This window comes from Mauremys reevesii, linkage group 6 (genome assembly GCF_016161935.1).
Source record: "Mauremys reevesii isolate NIE-2019 linkage group 6, ASM1616193v1, whole genome shotgun sequence".
Classification (NCBI taxonomy): domain Eukaryota; kingdom Metazoa; phylum Chordata; order Testudines; family Geoemydidae; genus Mauremys; species Mauremys reevesii.
This window is the reverse complement of record NC_052628.1, coordinates 6629982-6645611: the sequence shown is the minus strand read 5'-3', so window position 1 is coordinate 6645611 and position 15630 is coordinate 6629982. Positions and strand designations below refer to the sequence as shown.

The 15630-nt window shown below is 44.4% G+C and overlaps 1 protein-coding gene across 10 annotated transcripts in view; it reads left to right on the top strand.

Moving 5' to 3' along the window:
* The window catches only part of CELF4 (CUGBP Elav-like family member 4), an 861314-nt gene that overhangs the window by 84191 nt on the left and 761493 nt on the right, over positions 1–15630 (top strand). The gene's annotated exons all lie outside the window — the stretch shown is intronic.

Genomic DNA, 15630 nt, shown 5'->3' with positions numbered 1-15630 from the left:
TGGTTAAGAGTCTTTGAAAATACCAAGTACTAGTGTGCAATCCAGTGATGCCTAAAGGTAGGGGGAAATGGCCAGGGATGAAAATCCTCTCTGGCAATAGGATGGTTTAGCCATGTCTACAGGAGGAGATCTCTTCAGCAGGAGATGTCCCCATCGAGGGCCTGGGAACCTTCCTCCATCTGCAAGTTGGATGCTCTCCTCGTAACAGTAGAAACACGATCTCTTGCAACTAAATGAAATGGCAATACAAATAAAATGAATAATGTTTGGTTCCTGTCAGAAATGGCACCAGTTGTATTAAGAGATTGGCAGGCAAGGCTGTGAAAAGAGGATCAGGGAGTAATCGGTAAGTGACTGGGAGATTTAGAAAGAAGGGGAGGTGTTGAGAGACAAAGCAATACTTTTTGCTTCTAGTGCAGGAGATATCTTCATTATTTGTAATAGTGCCTTATGGCCCTAGTCATTGATCAAGGCCAGTTGTGCTAGGCGCTGTACAAAAACACAACAAAGAGAGAGTCTGTTGAATGAGGCTGGGATCCTGTGGGGGGAAGATAGTATGTGATCATGTAATTGAAGACGATTATAATTTACATACACAAAGGGCTAAAGTGAGGGTGAATTGGCAACATTTATACAGATGCTCCCCGGGTTACACAAACCCGACTTACGCAAATCCGCACTTATGGAAAAAGTTCTGTAAGCTTTTTTTTTTTTTTTTTTCATAATTGTCAGATTGTCGGGTATAAGTTCCTGACTTAAGTAAAATTTGACTTACGCAAGGCATTCCAGAATGGAACACTTGCGTAAGTCAGGGAGCGTCTGTACTGGCATTTCCTAACTTCTGAGTGTTTGACTTTGCAATCTTAACTTACTTTTATGATTTGTTTTAGATGTAATTTCCTAATTTAAAAAGGAAAAAAAACTGGAAAAGCAGAAATTCTATCATGTGGAATTTTATTGACACCGCTCCTGCCCCCAGCATGGGTCATCGGAACGGTTCAGACTAGAGCTGGTCTGAAGTTCCAGGACAGAATGTTTTTCCATCAGAGAATACCAGTTCATCAAAATCTAACACTACCTCTACATTACACACCGGTGGTGGTGGCATGTAGGGTTCGTGTATCTACACACTGCAGTGAAAAGCAGGCTGCGTCCACACTGTGGCACATAGCTACATGTGTCAGTGAAAGGGTCTGGAAGAGGGGAGACAGCAGGGGAGGTCCTCAGCAGTTCCCTTAGGCCAGAGCCTTTCACTGCAGCTAAGCAAGGCTCTGGCCAGGGGTGGGGAGGAAGTGGGGAAAGGTGGTGCCTTTCCCAGCTGCTTCCCACCTCCCAGAGACTTTCCCAGCAGCCGGAGTCTTTCCCTGCGGTGGAGAGAGGAAGCGAAACACTACACTGCTAAAAACAGCAGGGTAACTGGAGAGGGTGAATAGACACACCCTCCAGGCATGTCTTTATTCTCCTAAATTGTGCCCTACTGGCTACACTGCTTTTTATGCCTGAGTTATGGGGGCTACCCAAGTATGTACGCTATGTGCCGCCTAAAGAAGCCTGCAGTGTGGATGTATCCTCAGTGTTCTGCGGGGCCAGTTTTCTTATGACAAAGAAACCTCCATGCTTTCCTGCCAGTTTGCCCACTGAGCTTCTCAGTAGCCCACCTAAGCTTCCAAGGTGCCAGCCTAGCTGGGGTTTCCAGGATCTGGGCTCATCTCCAGCCTACCAGGTGGGACGAGGAAGCGCCTGGAAGACATGAGAGCATGGGGTCCCAGCTCTGCGGCAAACCACCGGGGGAACTGGCCCTGGGCCAGGCACTTGAGGGCTGCCAGGGTAGCTTGGAGCTGGGGCTCCATTCCCTTTCACAGAGAAGATGGCAAAGTTTGATTTGGGTTCCACATTGGAACTGATGATATGAACCTGAATAGAATCCTTAAGGGGGGGGCGTGGAAGCTCCCTGTGAATGGAGGATGGAGGGATACAAGAGGTACCAAGAGGAGCTATTAAGACTAGGGAGGGGAGGGGAGGGGCTTCCTCATAGTTTTGACTGCCATTCCCACTTCTTCTGTGGTTGGTGCCCTGCCCCCATCCTATCCCCTGGACTGAAGGATTTGTGCTGACTCCTTGCCCAGATGCCAGTGCCCTGTACCCCACCCTACCACAGCAACTCACAGACATGCTCCTACCCCTCCTTCACGCCAGGTGTCTCCACTGGGACCACTGCAAAGCAAATGTGAGCTGGGCCAGGGAGTCCCACCTGCTTCCCAATGGCCAGCCCTATCCCATGTGCTGCAGTGAACATAAGAATGGCCGTGGTGGGTCGGACCAATGGCTCCTGTATCCTGTCTTCGTACAGCAGCCAAAGCTAGGTGCCTCAGAGGGAATGAACAGCACAGGCAACCACTGAGTGATCCATCCCCTCTTGTCCACTTCCAGCTTCTGCCAGTCAGAGGCTAGGGACACTCAGAGCATCAGGTTGCATCCCTGACATCTTGCCTAATAGCCATTGATGGACCTATCCTCCAGGAACTTAGCTAGTTCTTTTTCAAACCCAGTTATTCTTTTAGCCTTCACATCTGCTGACAACAAGTTCCAAAGGTTGATTGTGTGTTGTGTGAAGAAACACTTCCTTTTTTTGTTCTAAACTGCCTGCCTATTAATTTCATTTAGTGACCCCTAGTTCTTGTGTTATGTGAGGGAGTAAATTACACTTTCACTTTCTTCACACCAGTCAAGATTTTATAGACCTCTATCATATCCCCTCTTAGTTGTCTCTTTTCCAAGCTGGAAAATCCCAATCTTTTAAATCTCTCCTTGCATGGAAGCTGTTTCATACCCCTAATCGTTTTTGTTGCCCTTCTCTGTACTGTTTCCAATTCTAATATATCTTATCTGAGATGGGGTGATCAGAACTGCATGCAGCGTTCAAGGTGTGGGTGTATCATGGGTTTATATGGTGGCATTATGATATTTTCTGTCTTATTATCTATCCCTTTGCTTATGGTTCTTAACATTCTGTTAGCTTTTTTGACTGTCACTGCACACTGAGTGAATGTTTTCAGAGAACTATCTACAATGACTCCAAGATCTTTCTTGAGTGGTAACAGCTAATTTAAAGCCCATCATTTTGTACGTATAGTCGGGATTATGTTTTTCCAATGTGCATTACTTCGCATTTACCAACATCCAATTTCATTTGCCGTTTTGTTGCCCAGTCACCCAGTTTTGTGAGATCCCTTTGTAAATCTTTGCAGTCTGCTTTGGACTTAACTATCTTCAGTAATTTTGTATCATCTGCAAATTTTTCAATATCACTGTTTACACCTGTTTCCAGATCATTTGTGAGTATGTTGGACAGCACTGGTCTCAGTACAGATCCACCAGGGAGCCACTATTTACCTCTCTCCAGTCTAAAAACGGATCATTTATTTTTACCATTTGTTTTCTGTCTTTTAAACAGTTACCGATCCATAAAAGGACCTTCCCTCTTATTCCATGACTTCTTACTTTGCTTAAGAGCCTTTGTGAGGGACATTATCAAAAGCTTTCTGAAAGTCCAAATACACTATATCCACTGGATCCCCCTTGTCCACATGTTTGTTGACCCCCTCAAAGAATTCTAATTGGTCCAGCCCCTCCTCCTCTCCCTCTCTCATTTCTGTCTCTCCGTCTCCATGAGTGTGGAACCATAGCTGGGTCCCACTCTTGCCTTGATGAGATGACATAGATCCTCCCTCCAAAAAATATTTCCGTTGTGCCCTATCCCCTGCTTAAAATGCTATGCATAACTGGCTGTTTCTCAGAATCACTATCAATATCCTTACCAAAAAGCTTTGGATTGATTAAGGTTAAATTCAGAGAAGCACCTGAACGTATTTCTATGACTCAACCTAACCATTTGAGATGCAGTTTTTGCTAGTTGCAGATCACTATCATGGCCCAGAATTCTTATCTTGTTTGTTCTAAACAGGCTAAGCTCTGCTCTCCTACTTTCTGACGTCAGCTGGGGTTCTCCAGTGAATTTCAGCCTCTGTCACTCAGCAGCTGTTTGCTATTTTTATCCTCACCAATGGAACAAAATAAAAGAAAACTGCATCATTAATGTGTGTTTGTTTATGTTTCCAAGCATTCACTAGCCAGTGATTCAGGCATTTGTTCATTTTAGAGATGGAAGGATAAGACCTGCTAGGTCATTCTGTCCGTCTCCAAGCCAGTAAAATATTGTTCCCTGTGGTAGGCTTATCATTGCTTTGTCCGGTCCAATTTTGAATGACTCAAGCAAAAGGGTTTCCACCAGACCTATTGGGAAGACTAACCACATTCCTATAGATCTCAGCCATTAAGAAATATTTGCTGGCATTCAGCCTATAGCTTTATTTATTTGCTTTCATGCCCTTCTTCCTAGTTTATGTCCCCTTGGACCACCCTGAATGACAGTGAAGGAGGAGAAAACATGACCAATCAGGATGCCTTATTAGCCATTCTGGTGCACTAGTGAGATTATCCTAACATGTCAGCCATGTCATTGAAATCACTTCCTGTCTGCTGGAATCAATCTCAGTCAGAAAAGGACTCAATGGCCAGCTGCCTGAGTATGACGATACCAGAAATGGAGTAGAAGATTGACCAGTCAGCCTTTGATGGATTGTCACTTAAGATCTCTTTCCGCTCCAGTCACTTGACGCGGTGATTGTTCAGAGGAGGGCTGTTCTTTTTAGAGAGGTGCTTTTGTATTTAAAGTCAAAATGTCTCTCTGTTTGGATGGAGGAGTGTGTTGAAGTTGCAGCAAGAGGGAATCATGAAAATCAGACATGGGTAAAGGACGATTAGGTCACTAGGTCCAGCGTCAGCCTGTGCAGGATTGCTCTCTGCCTTATAGACCCCATGGCTTGGCATAGTGCCGTTTTCAGTGTCCCTGGGAATGGAACATCCATTCCTTCCCTTATTGATTCATTGACTTTAAGGTTGGGAGGGGCCATTATGGGAATCTAGTCGGATGTCCTACATGGGTCACAAAGTTTCACCCAGTAATTCCTGCATGGAGCCCAATAACTGAAGCCTGAACAACGTAGGTTCTGAATCAGGGAGGTCATGACCCCCAGCGAGGTTGGGAATAGGTTCAGACAGTTGCCACCATGCTCCCTTTTATATGGCTAGAGGGCAGAGAGCCCTTTCTCTTCCTGTAGTAAATATGGGGTTGTAGCGGGGTAGACACCTGCTCCTGCCCTGAGGGGCTTAGAACAGTCCAGGAGAGGGCTGGGGGTGGGGCAAGAAGCCTGGGCTGACTGGGGAAAGCAGGCTCAGCTGTGGCCATGCCCCAATCAGGCCCAGCTGGCCCCTATCAGAGGCTGTGAGCCAGAAGCCCAGACAATCTCCCTCTGCTTGGAGAGGGAGAAGGGCCTGGCTGCAGGGACCTAAGCAAGACACCTAGATTGGGAGCAGGGCTGGGAAAGGGCCAGAGGAGCTGGGAGCTCCGGCCTGGAAAGCCCCAGGCCGCAGGCCTGACTGTAAGCCGAATAGGTTCAGGGTTGCAACGGGGCAGCCCATGGGGAGGCAGAGGCAGCAGGTCCAAACCCCTTTGCCTGTGATGAGTGGCTGATACTGCAGTCTGCCCCAGTGAACAGGGGCTAGATGGAGACTGGGCAGTAGCCAAGACTGAAGTGAAGTGGGGATAGTGGGAGGGAGAGACCCAGAACTGTGGGGGTACTGCCAGGGTGCAGCACCCACTAAAAGGGGCACTGGGGTCCTGGAAGGGACACGGGGGGCCAGCAGTGGCGACGAGACACCGGACTGAAGAGGGCGCTCCGGAGGCTGGATGCTAATTCCCGAGGACAACCAGCAGGAGGTGCCGCAGGGGTGAGTCTGCGCATCTCTACAGGGGTCATGATACCGGAAAATTGAGAACTATTGAACTAGGGGATATTATTTAGAAAGACATCCAGCCGTGATGTAAAGACTCCATGGGATGAGAAATTTCCTTTGTAAGACTCTTCTACTGTTATAATTGCTTATTATGGCCCTAGAGGCCCTGATCAGGAAATAGGGCTACATTGTGCTATATACCATACAAATGTACACACATCCAGCATGATCACTGCCTCCAAAAGATTAAAGACTCAACAGAGAGAGAACAGCTTACATCAAAAAACAGACACTGAAACCACCACTTCATAGAAGCTAGGCTAGGAAGCTTTGCTGATGTTCAGCCTAAATATTCATTTGTTGAATTTCACGTCATTACTCTAATTATTATTCCCTAGAACCACCCCAAACAATTCCTCTCCATATGTGGTGTTTGCACCCTTCAAAGCTTTGTAGCTGGCTAGCATCTATCCCCCTGAGTCATCATTTAGCCACGTTAGATGTGTTTAGTTCTATTGACCTTACTTATAATTGGAAAAGGTGCAGAGAAGGGCAACAAAATGATCAGGGGTATGGAACAGATTAAAAAGACTGGGACTGTTCAGTTTAGGAAAGAGACGAGGAAGGGTTGATATGAGGGAGTTTATAGAATCATGAATGGAATGGAGAAATTGAATAGGGAAGTGTTCGTTACCTCTTCATATAACACCAGAAGTGGGGGTCACCTGTTGAAATGAATAGGCAGCCGGTTTAAAACAAACAAAAGGCAGTACTTCACAACATCCACAGTCAACCGGTGGAAGCCATTGCCACGGGATGCTGCGAAGGTCAAAAGTAGAACAGGATTCAAAAAGGAATTGGATACGTTCATGAGGGATAGGTCCATCAGTGGCTATTAGGAAAGACTGTCAGGGATGCCGCCCATGCTCTCGGTGTCCCTAAATCTCCGACGACTAGAAGCTGGGACTGGGTGACGGGCTGGCTCACCCAGTAGTTGCCCTGTTCTGTTCATTCCCTCCAAAGCGTCTGGCAGGGGCCACTCTCAGAGACAGAATAGTGAGTTAAATGGGCCATTGGACTGGCCCAGTGTGGTGGTTCTTATGTAGAAATCAGTCCTTCCGGCCCGCTAACCAAGTTTATTGCTCTTCTCTACAGTCCCTTTTTCCCCCCAATGTCTTTCTGGTGCCCAGGTGCTCAGAACTGAAGGCTGCCCCTGCTCCATGATGTGATGCCTCTTTCTAGACTCCCCCACACCCTCACGACTACATTTGCAAGATCATGCTGGGCTACTGTCACCTATAGGTGTCTTTTGGCATTACTGCTTTTCAAGTTCCTTCCTCCCATTGAATTTCCAGATGTTTTATCCTTGGGTATTTCCTGTCTGTATTTCTAACCTCTCTAAGGGCTGAATCCTTTAAGGTGCTGAGAGCTGTCAGCCCCCCACCCTATAGCTTAAAGGCGCTGAATATGTTGCTGCAGTGCTCAGCCCCTTACAGGATACAGCCTGTGGTTCCTTTGCAACACTGGGGTTTGCAACACCACCCAGCTTTGTCTCATCTGCGTATCTCATTAATGTGCTATTTAATCCCTGTCCCAGATCATGAATGTTAAATAAGAGCAGATCTATTGCCCCACTAGCTACCTTTCCCACCTCGATGCATTGCCATTTATCACAGGTAGTCCTCCAGCCAGAGCATGTGCAACTCTTCTCAGCAGCCAACCCAGTTTGTTTTGTTTTGCGCTGTATCAAATGCTTGACTACAGTCTAGCTGCGTCCCATGTACTCCATTCCGTTCATTCACTAATTTCATAATTCAATAAAAAATAAGCGCCATTCAGATCTCTCCATAACATTCAAAAACCAGTAGGAGAACACTTCAGTCTCTCTGGTCACTCAATAACAGACCTAAAAGTGGCAATTCTTCAAAACAAGACAAAAACAAAAAACCAACAACTTCAAAAACAGACTCCAACGTGAAGCTGCAGATCTGGAATTAATTTGGAAACTGGATACCACCAGATTAGGCCTGAATAAAGACTAGGAGTGGTTGGGTGATTACAAAACCTAAACTTAATTTTCCCAATACTAATTTCTCCCTACTGTTACTCACACCTTTTTGTCAACTGTCTGTAATGGGCCACTCTTACTACTTCAAAAGTTATTTCTCCTCCCTTGGTATCCTACTGTTAATTGATTTATCTCGTTAGACTGACCTCACACTTGGTAAAGCAACCCCTATCCCTTCATGTAGTTATACCTGCAAACTACTGTTATCTTTGCTCTTGGTTTGGGGACTAAAATGCCAGGCTAGGAGGAAGCCAGATGTGGCAGAGAGGGATTAAAGTTTTGGTGGTGTTTAGAAAGGGCCATTTGATTTGGGCTGTTTGAAAAGGCAGCTGGAGGACCCAAGAGATGGAAAGTGCCAATTTTTTGAACTCCAAGTCACTGATAATGAGACTGCTGATGGATTATTTGAGAATTCTGGAAACCTAGGAAGCAAAATTGGAAAGAGTCCCTGAAAAGCAAGTGGGACTGATGATCAGTAATAAGGGGGAGAGGAGGGGAAAAACAGTTTGAGAAGCATCTAGGAATGTTTCAGAATCCACCGAGTGATTCATATGCCACTAACAGCCGAGAGGACTCCAAAGGCAGGACCCAGAACAGACGGTTCAGAGCCTAATTAATTTGTGCACACACTTAGAAAAGGATTTAACACATGATGAGCTGAACAGAGATGGATGAGACACAAAGGTGTAGCTGGAAGCAGGAGTACAAAAATCTGCAAGCAAAGCTCTTGCAGAGCAGTTCTTACCCCACTAGAAGCAGGAAGTACTGTTGATAGCATGGAAGACACTCTCCTTGTGAGGTTTCAGGCCAAATTTCTCAGGCTGGCAGTATAAATAATAACTTTTGCATATACATCTGGGCAATTGGATGCTTCTTCAAAGTGAAGCCAAACTGATGCTAAGGCAGTTCACTTATTACTGATCAGAGTACAACTTCATTATTAAGAGAGGAGCCGCTCATTGGGGCTACCGATAGAAGTTAGGTGTTGCTGAACCTGAGGAAGGATTTTGCATGATTGCACTTTGTCTATTAATGTGTAATTTAAAGGACAATACGTGCAATGTTAGGTGAGTTAATGATCTCATAGAAATGTTAACTTTTGTGTTTTCTGACTCTTTGATTCTTAATTTGGTGCATTAATGTAAATTTTGGCGTGTGTGTGTGTATAAATGTAAAATAATATATATACCATATATACTTGTTCATTAGCCCATTCATTTATAAGATGGTTAGGTAAAAATAGCAAAAACTGTATGACCCTTTCGTAAGCCGACCCTATATTATTTAAGGGGTTGGCAAACTTTGGCTCCTGGCTCATCAGGGTAAGCTGCTGGTGGGTCAGGACGTTTTGTTTACCTTGGAGCATCTGCAGGCATGGAGTCCCTCAGTTCCCTGTGGCCGCAGTTTGCCAGGAACAGCGAACTGTGGCCACAGGGAGCTGAGGGGGCTCCATGCCTGCAGATGCTCCAGGTAAACAAAATGACAATGTATTAGATATTCAATTCAATGATTCCATAGAGTTTAAAATCATCAAATTTTGGTGTAGACCCATTTATAAGCTGACCTCCACTCTTTGATGCGTCACTTTTTTACCAAAAATATTATTATATCGAAATGCTAGCCTTCTAAGACTCGATGGCAAATAATTTCAAGAGGAAAAAATCATCATTCCACATAACAGGGCCTTTTAAATCTGCCTTGTGAGGAATCTGACAGAGAAGATGATGTCCAAGAAGATTTATATGCCTGTATTTCCTCCAAACAGTTAGCGCTCAGTGGTTGTGGCGGGGTGGAAATAGGCAGAGGAGGTGACAGATAAAGCAATTAGATACGTTATTTCCGATCCCAGGAACACTCCGGTGATCAACGCTTGGAGGATACACTCTAGACTGAGCAAATTAGAATAGTTTTAAACACAGAGACAAAGATCCAGGATAGCTCAGAGGAAAAAAGGTCCTTTCTCTCTTTGCATTCCCAGACTGGAGGCATCATCTGAGGCATCAACTTTGATAAGTTACCTAACTGGTAAAATCTTTTTTCTCTGTGTTAGGTAATAAGGTAATAATTGGAGATATACCAATCGCCTAGAACTGGAAGGGACCTTGAAAGGTCATTGAGTCCAGCCCCCTGCCTTCACTAGCAGGACCAATTTTTGCCCCAGATCCCTAAGTGGCCCCCTCAAGGATTGAACTCACAACCCTGGGTTTAGCAGGCCAATGCTCAAACCACTGCTAGTTGAAATCTATTTATTTTTTGACAGAGGAAGGACTGGGCACTAGCCTGGATTTTGGGATTCCTGGATCAAGTCCCTGCTCCTCCACAGAATCTGAGTGTAACCTTGAGCAAGTCATTTAGTCTCTCTAGGCCTCAGTTCCCCATCTGTCCAATGGACATAATAACACTGCCCTGCCTCTCCAGTGTGCTGCGAGGAAGATAAAAGATTGCAAGGTGCCCAGATACTATGGGGCCATTTTAAGTACCTAAGGGTACGTCTTCACTACCCGCCATATCGGTGGGTAGCGATCGATTTCTCGGAGTTCGATATATCGCGTCTCATCTAGATGCAATATATCGAACTCCGAACGCATACCCGTCGACTCCGGAACTCCACCACCGCGAATGGCGGTGGCGGAGTCGACGGGGGAGCCACGGACGTTGATCCCGCACCGTGAGGACGGGTAAGTAATTCGAACTAAGGTACTTCGACTTCAGCTACGCTATTTGTGTAGCTGAAGTGGCGTACCTTAGATCGACCCCCCCCCCCAGTATAGACCAGGCCTTTGACAGATAGACTTTTCCTTATTTTCTTCTTTGTACAGCACCTGCCATGATAAGGCTCTGATTCTTGCTTGGGGCCTGTAGGAGATATCAATATATGCATCAAATAGGGACACTCAGGGATGCTTGAGTAATGTGTTTTTATTATTATTATTATTATTTATTTTATTATTTAAATAGAAACATGACAACTTTAGTGTGTGTGTGTGTATATATATACACACACACAAATAATTTATGCAGTTTTCACAAACTGATATAGGACATAAATAGGTTACATTTGTGCCCCTCCCTTTGATATGAAATCCTTGAAGAAGCAGTGCAAACAGCATATGCTTCAGGAGAAATTAATCAGCCTCAAATACAATGATGCATCACAGGAAAAGGTCTGACCTGATGGAAACTGCTTCAGCAAGTCTGCTGGTTAGTCGGCCTAGGTCGGTGCTGCTTTTAAAAGTTCTGTTAATAAGATTTTTCCCTTACCGAGGCTCCAGTTCTGATCTGAGTTAATCTGAAGTAACCCCAGAAAGGTGAAAATGGTGGTTTTGGTTTAACATTGATGTAACTGAGATCAGAATCAGACCCATAGAATCTCAGGTGTGAGGCAAGATATTATGAACTCAGTTACACCAGCATATCTTCGGAGTAATGGCACTGACTTCTATGGGGCTTCTCTGGATTTACACTGGTGTCGCTGAGATCAGAATCTGTTTTTTAGTGTCGTGATTTTCATCTGAGGATCTTAAAGCCCCTCACAGTACCAGTGTACACACGGAAGCACAGAACGATTAAGGGCCTGAGCCAAAGCCCACTGAAGTCAATGAGCGTCTTTCCACTGGCTGGGAGCCACACATTAAGTGACTTGTTCACAGGCACACAGCAAATAAGTAGAAGAGCTGTGATGCTGGGTTGTGTTCTAGCCACTAGGCAGCACTTCCTCATCCAGAAATAAAGGTGTGACAAGCATGTATATAGCATCAGGTGTATAGTTACAAGCATGTTCTGTATGAGGTTATGTACAGAGAGAGAAAATCATATAAGATGTCATCAAACATACATCAGGCAAAGAAACGGTGTGGAGTTGCTAAGTGCTTGTCCTTTGGTTTAAACAGTGGGCAAAGGAGAGAGACTGTGCCAGGATACTTGTGGCTCTTTGCCAAAATAAAGCAAGAAAGGGGGGAAAAAAGCCCTTAATTACAACTATTAATAGTTGGCCAGTATGCGTCATCTTCATCCCGCAGATATATCACTGCATTATTACTAGAGGTCCAGATAATGCATAATCCCTGGGGTGGCTGAAGAAGAACAGAGAAAATAGAAAAGAGATCCCTGCCTATATATAGCTGAACACTACTGGCTATGTGAGCAAACTAATTCAGTTCAGTCCGTGGCGAGATGTCAGGCAAAATGGATTTAGATTCTGTGGGCCAGATTCTGATTTCAGTGACACAGGCATAAATCAAGCATAATTCAGGTGGAGGGTAACTCTGGGTTTCCATGGACATCATTCAGATCAGAATCTGTGCCCATGACCGTGTTTCACCCTCAATTTCTGCAAATTCTTCAGGGAATTTATTATAGGGTTGGAGTCACCATCACTGCCACTATTATCTACATATATTCCATGCAATTATTATTTTATTGAATTCTCTGGAGGTAAAATTAAAATAGAGCTTTTCTTTTTCCATCTCCACTTCTGTTTTTGTTTCCCCTTCTCTTTAACAACCCAGTCTCCCAGGAGAACACTTGATACAACCTCATGGTTCCCAGAGACTGCAGTTCAATAGACTGAGTTAATTAACATCTGGGAGTTTCCAGATGTTTATGTACTATCCCAAAGAGCTGGCCATTGGTAGCAAATGAAAAGCCAGAAAAAGGTGATCCAAACAGAGCATCCTTCAGTTAATTCATATCTGCCTGGAAAATTCAGCATGGTCCAGAGAAACTAAATTCAAATTAGGAATAACTAAGAAAAAACCCTTCATTATCAACAAATAGTCAAATTTTTTTCAGACCCAGATATAATTCTTATGCACTGTAGTTATGTATTCTCATTGTCACCCATACAGTTAGCTGACAGAAAAAGGCACAGCCTTCAGCCTTCCTTTGTTTATAAGATGTGCTTCAAAAATACCATTAAGTGAGGCTGCTGGATGGCTCAAGTGGTGTTATAGGGTATGAAGCCTTTATCTATAAGTCAGGTACACGTCCAGCCCAGGTTGCTGAAGGCAAGTTGTTCTGTGAAGTAAGTTGTTGAGTAGAGTGGCTCCAGAACTTTTCATCAAAATGATTTTTCCGCAGAATGTAGTTTCTGCAAAATTGAAATTTTCCTATGGAAAATTTTGTTTTTGTCTTTTCTTCAATTTTTCTGTCTGGAAAAAAAATGTTTAGCTTCAGAAACATTTGTTGAACTGAACCTTAATGTTTCATTTTGAATCAGTTCAACATTAGACCACACCTGCCTATGTTTCCACAACATTTCATATGTGTTTGACTATCTAATGTTGCCGTTGTCGCCGATGGGCTGTACTCTTTGGCCAGACTACATGGGTGTATTCACATGACTGTGAGTGCATTGTGGGAGACGTAGTCTGGCCAAGAAGCAAAACCCATAGGAGAGAATGGTGGTAAGAGACACCAGAACCGCAACTCCCCTGAGGCGACACAGTGCCATTGGTAGATGTCGTGTGATGTTGAACTGATTGTTCTGACATTTCTGGTTTGACATTTTTCATAGCTTTTAATTCCATGAAAAAAATATTTTGGTATTTCATCCCAATTTGGGATGAAAACAAATGTTGAGATGTCAAAATTACCTCTAAGTGGGAAATTCCTTTTTTGCGCATCTCTACTTTTGAATCTCAGTCTAGTTCCTTAACACATTTAAAAAATGTCCTCACAATTGGCACAGATTTAGAAGCCAAGGCCTACAGACAGAGTGGGATGACTCCTTCAACTTCGAGTCAGGTTTGTGGCACATTGGCAACCAGTATGGGGAAGTTTGCATTGCTGCTGCCTGCTCTCTTTCATTGTTTGGTGGGAATGGGATAACCCTCTCTGGTGCTGTTAATCTGGCAACACTAAATTCACTTAAATATTTGTTTCTGAAAAAGGTACCACTGAGGCTGTGCCATCAGTTTCCCTAATGAGAGGCTGTCGACATAAATTATAACTCTCAGGCACGCTGCGTATTATGGAGTGTACTGAAAAGTTACTTCAACAAAAGTCTTTTTTTTGTTTTTTGTTTTGCCTGAAACATTCGTTCCCTTTCTTCCCTGGTGCCGCGCCATGTGCGAGTCACTGATTAAATTTCCTCCTTCCATTTCAAAATCTTTATGCCCTGACTGCCTTGTTTGGGGAGCCGGTGACATTTTGATGCCCTCTGTTATATACAGCATACCTGGGAGTTCTTTGCAATTCCAGCGCAGGCACATACAGCTGTGGAAGGGATTTCATTTTGGTTGCTTCCTCCTGATAACTCATCCCATCCTGGCTGGATCTCTGAAGGAAACGCTGCTTTTATAATGAAAGGAGGAGCCTTCTGCCTGAGATATCTGAATTATGGCCACAGTGTGGCCAGCATTGCAGGGCTTCATTATTCTAAGCTGTCGTCATGGCCATCACAATAAGAGGAAATATATAACTACCATTATGGGAGCTTTACACTCTATAGTTTATCTCTATAACAGTGTGCTATCATGTGCCTAATTAGACTGTATCAACTGGTCCAGTTCTGCTACCAAAGGGAGATTTTCTTATTGTGTCTGGTCAGAGAGCTCTCTGCTTATGATTTATCACTGAAATTAAATTTAGGCATTGTTTCCCATTTGATTATCAAGCTACAAGCGACTTTTAAAAACCCTTTTCAATCCATTAACCCCCCACTCTCCACCCGTGAGCCTTCACTGCCACTGTCCCCACTCCTCCCCATGCAAAAATAAATAAAATTACACACACACACGCGCGCACACACACAGAGCCACTGAAAGTTGAAAGAAGAATTGAATGGTACCAATTAGAGAGAATAAAATCATTGCTGCTCAGAGCTGCTTACCTCACTGTTGATTTGCTTCTGATGTGCACAGTCACTGATGCATGATACATGTGAACAGTCGGAATATACTAAAAGGAGCCACCCCCCCCCCCCACACACACATTAGATCAGATGATCCAGCTGGTCTTTTCCATCTCCTGATTCTAATGATCATCCTGTTTGTGGGAGGTAGTGGGGTGAGTCCTACAAGAAAATACTTAGAAAAGTACCTTTTAACTTATTCCATCCTCTAACCCAGTGGTTCTCAACCCGTGGCCCAGGGGATGCTTGCAGCCAATTAGCACACAGCTGCAACCCATGTGACATCCTCAGGGTCATACGGGTAGTATTGGATGCGGCGCACATAATATATCATGGGTCACATATGCAGCCCGCAATAGTAAGTAGGTTGAGAGTCTCTGCTCTAACGTATTCTACTTAGAACTTCTTAAAAGAGAGAAGTGACCTATTTTATTTCTTCTGGGTTAGCACCTAAGGACCCCAGTCAAAGATCAGGGCCCCGTAGTGTTAAACACCACACAAATAATACAAAGGCAATTTGTGTCCCGGGGAGCTCACAATCTAAGATTTAAACAAAGTGTGAGAGGTGAATAAACAAAGAAAGAGGAGCTGGTGGGTCTATGTGTACTTAATCCTTCCTCAGCACAGGGGGATAGACAAAATGGGCTCTTTAGGGTCCTTCCAGCCCTATATTTATGTGATTCTAAGGCAAGGTAATGGAACACAAATAGACAGTTGTTGAGGAGACTCCCTTTTCCTTCTTCCCAGCTTTGGAAGAAGCTCACGGTTTGATGAGCAAACCATCTAAAGCTTGACTGGTCAGATATCTCCAGTCAAAGAAGCTGTGTGTGCGTGTGGGCGGGGGGAGACAGGT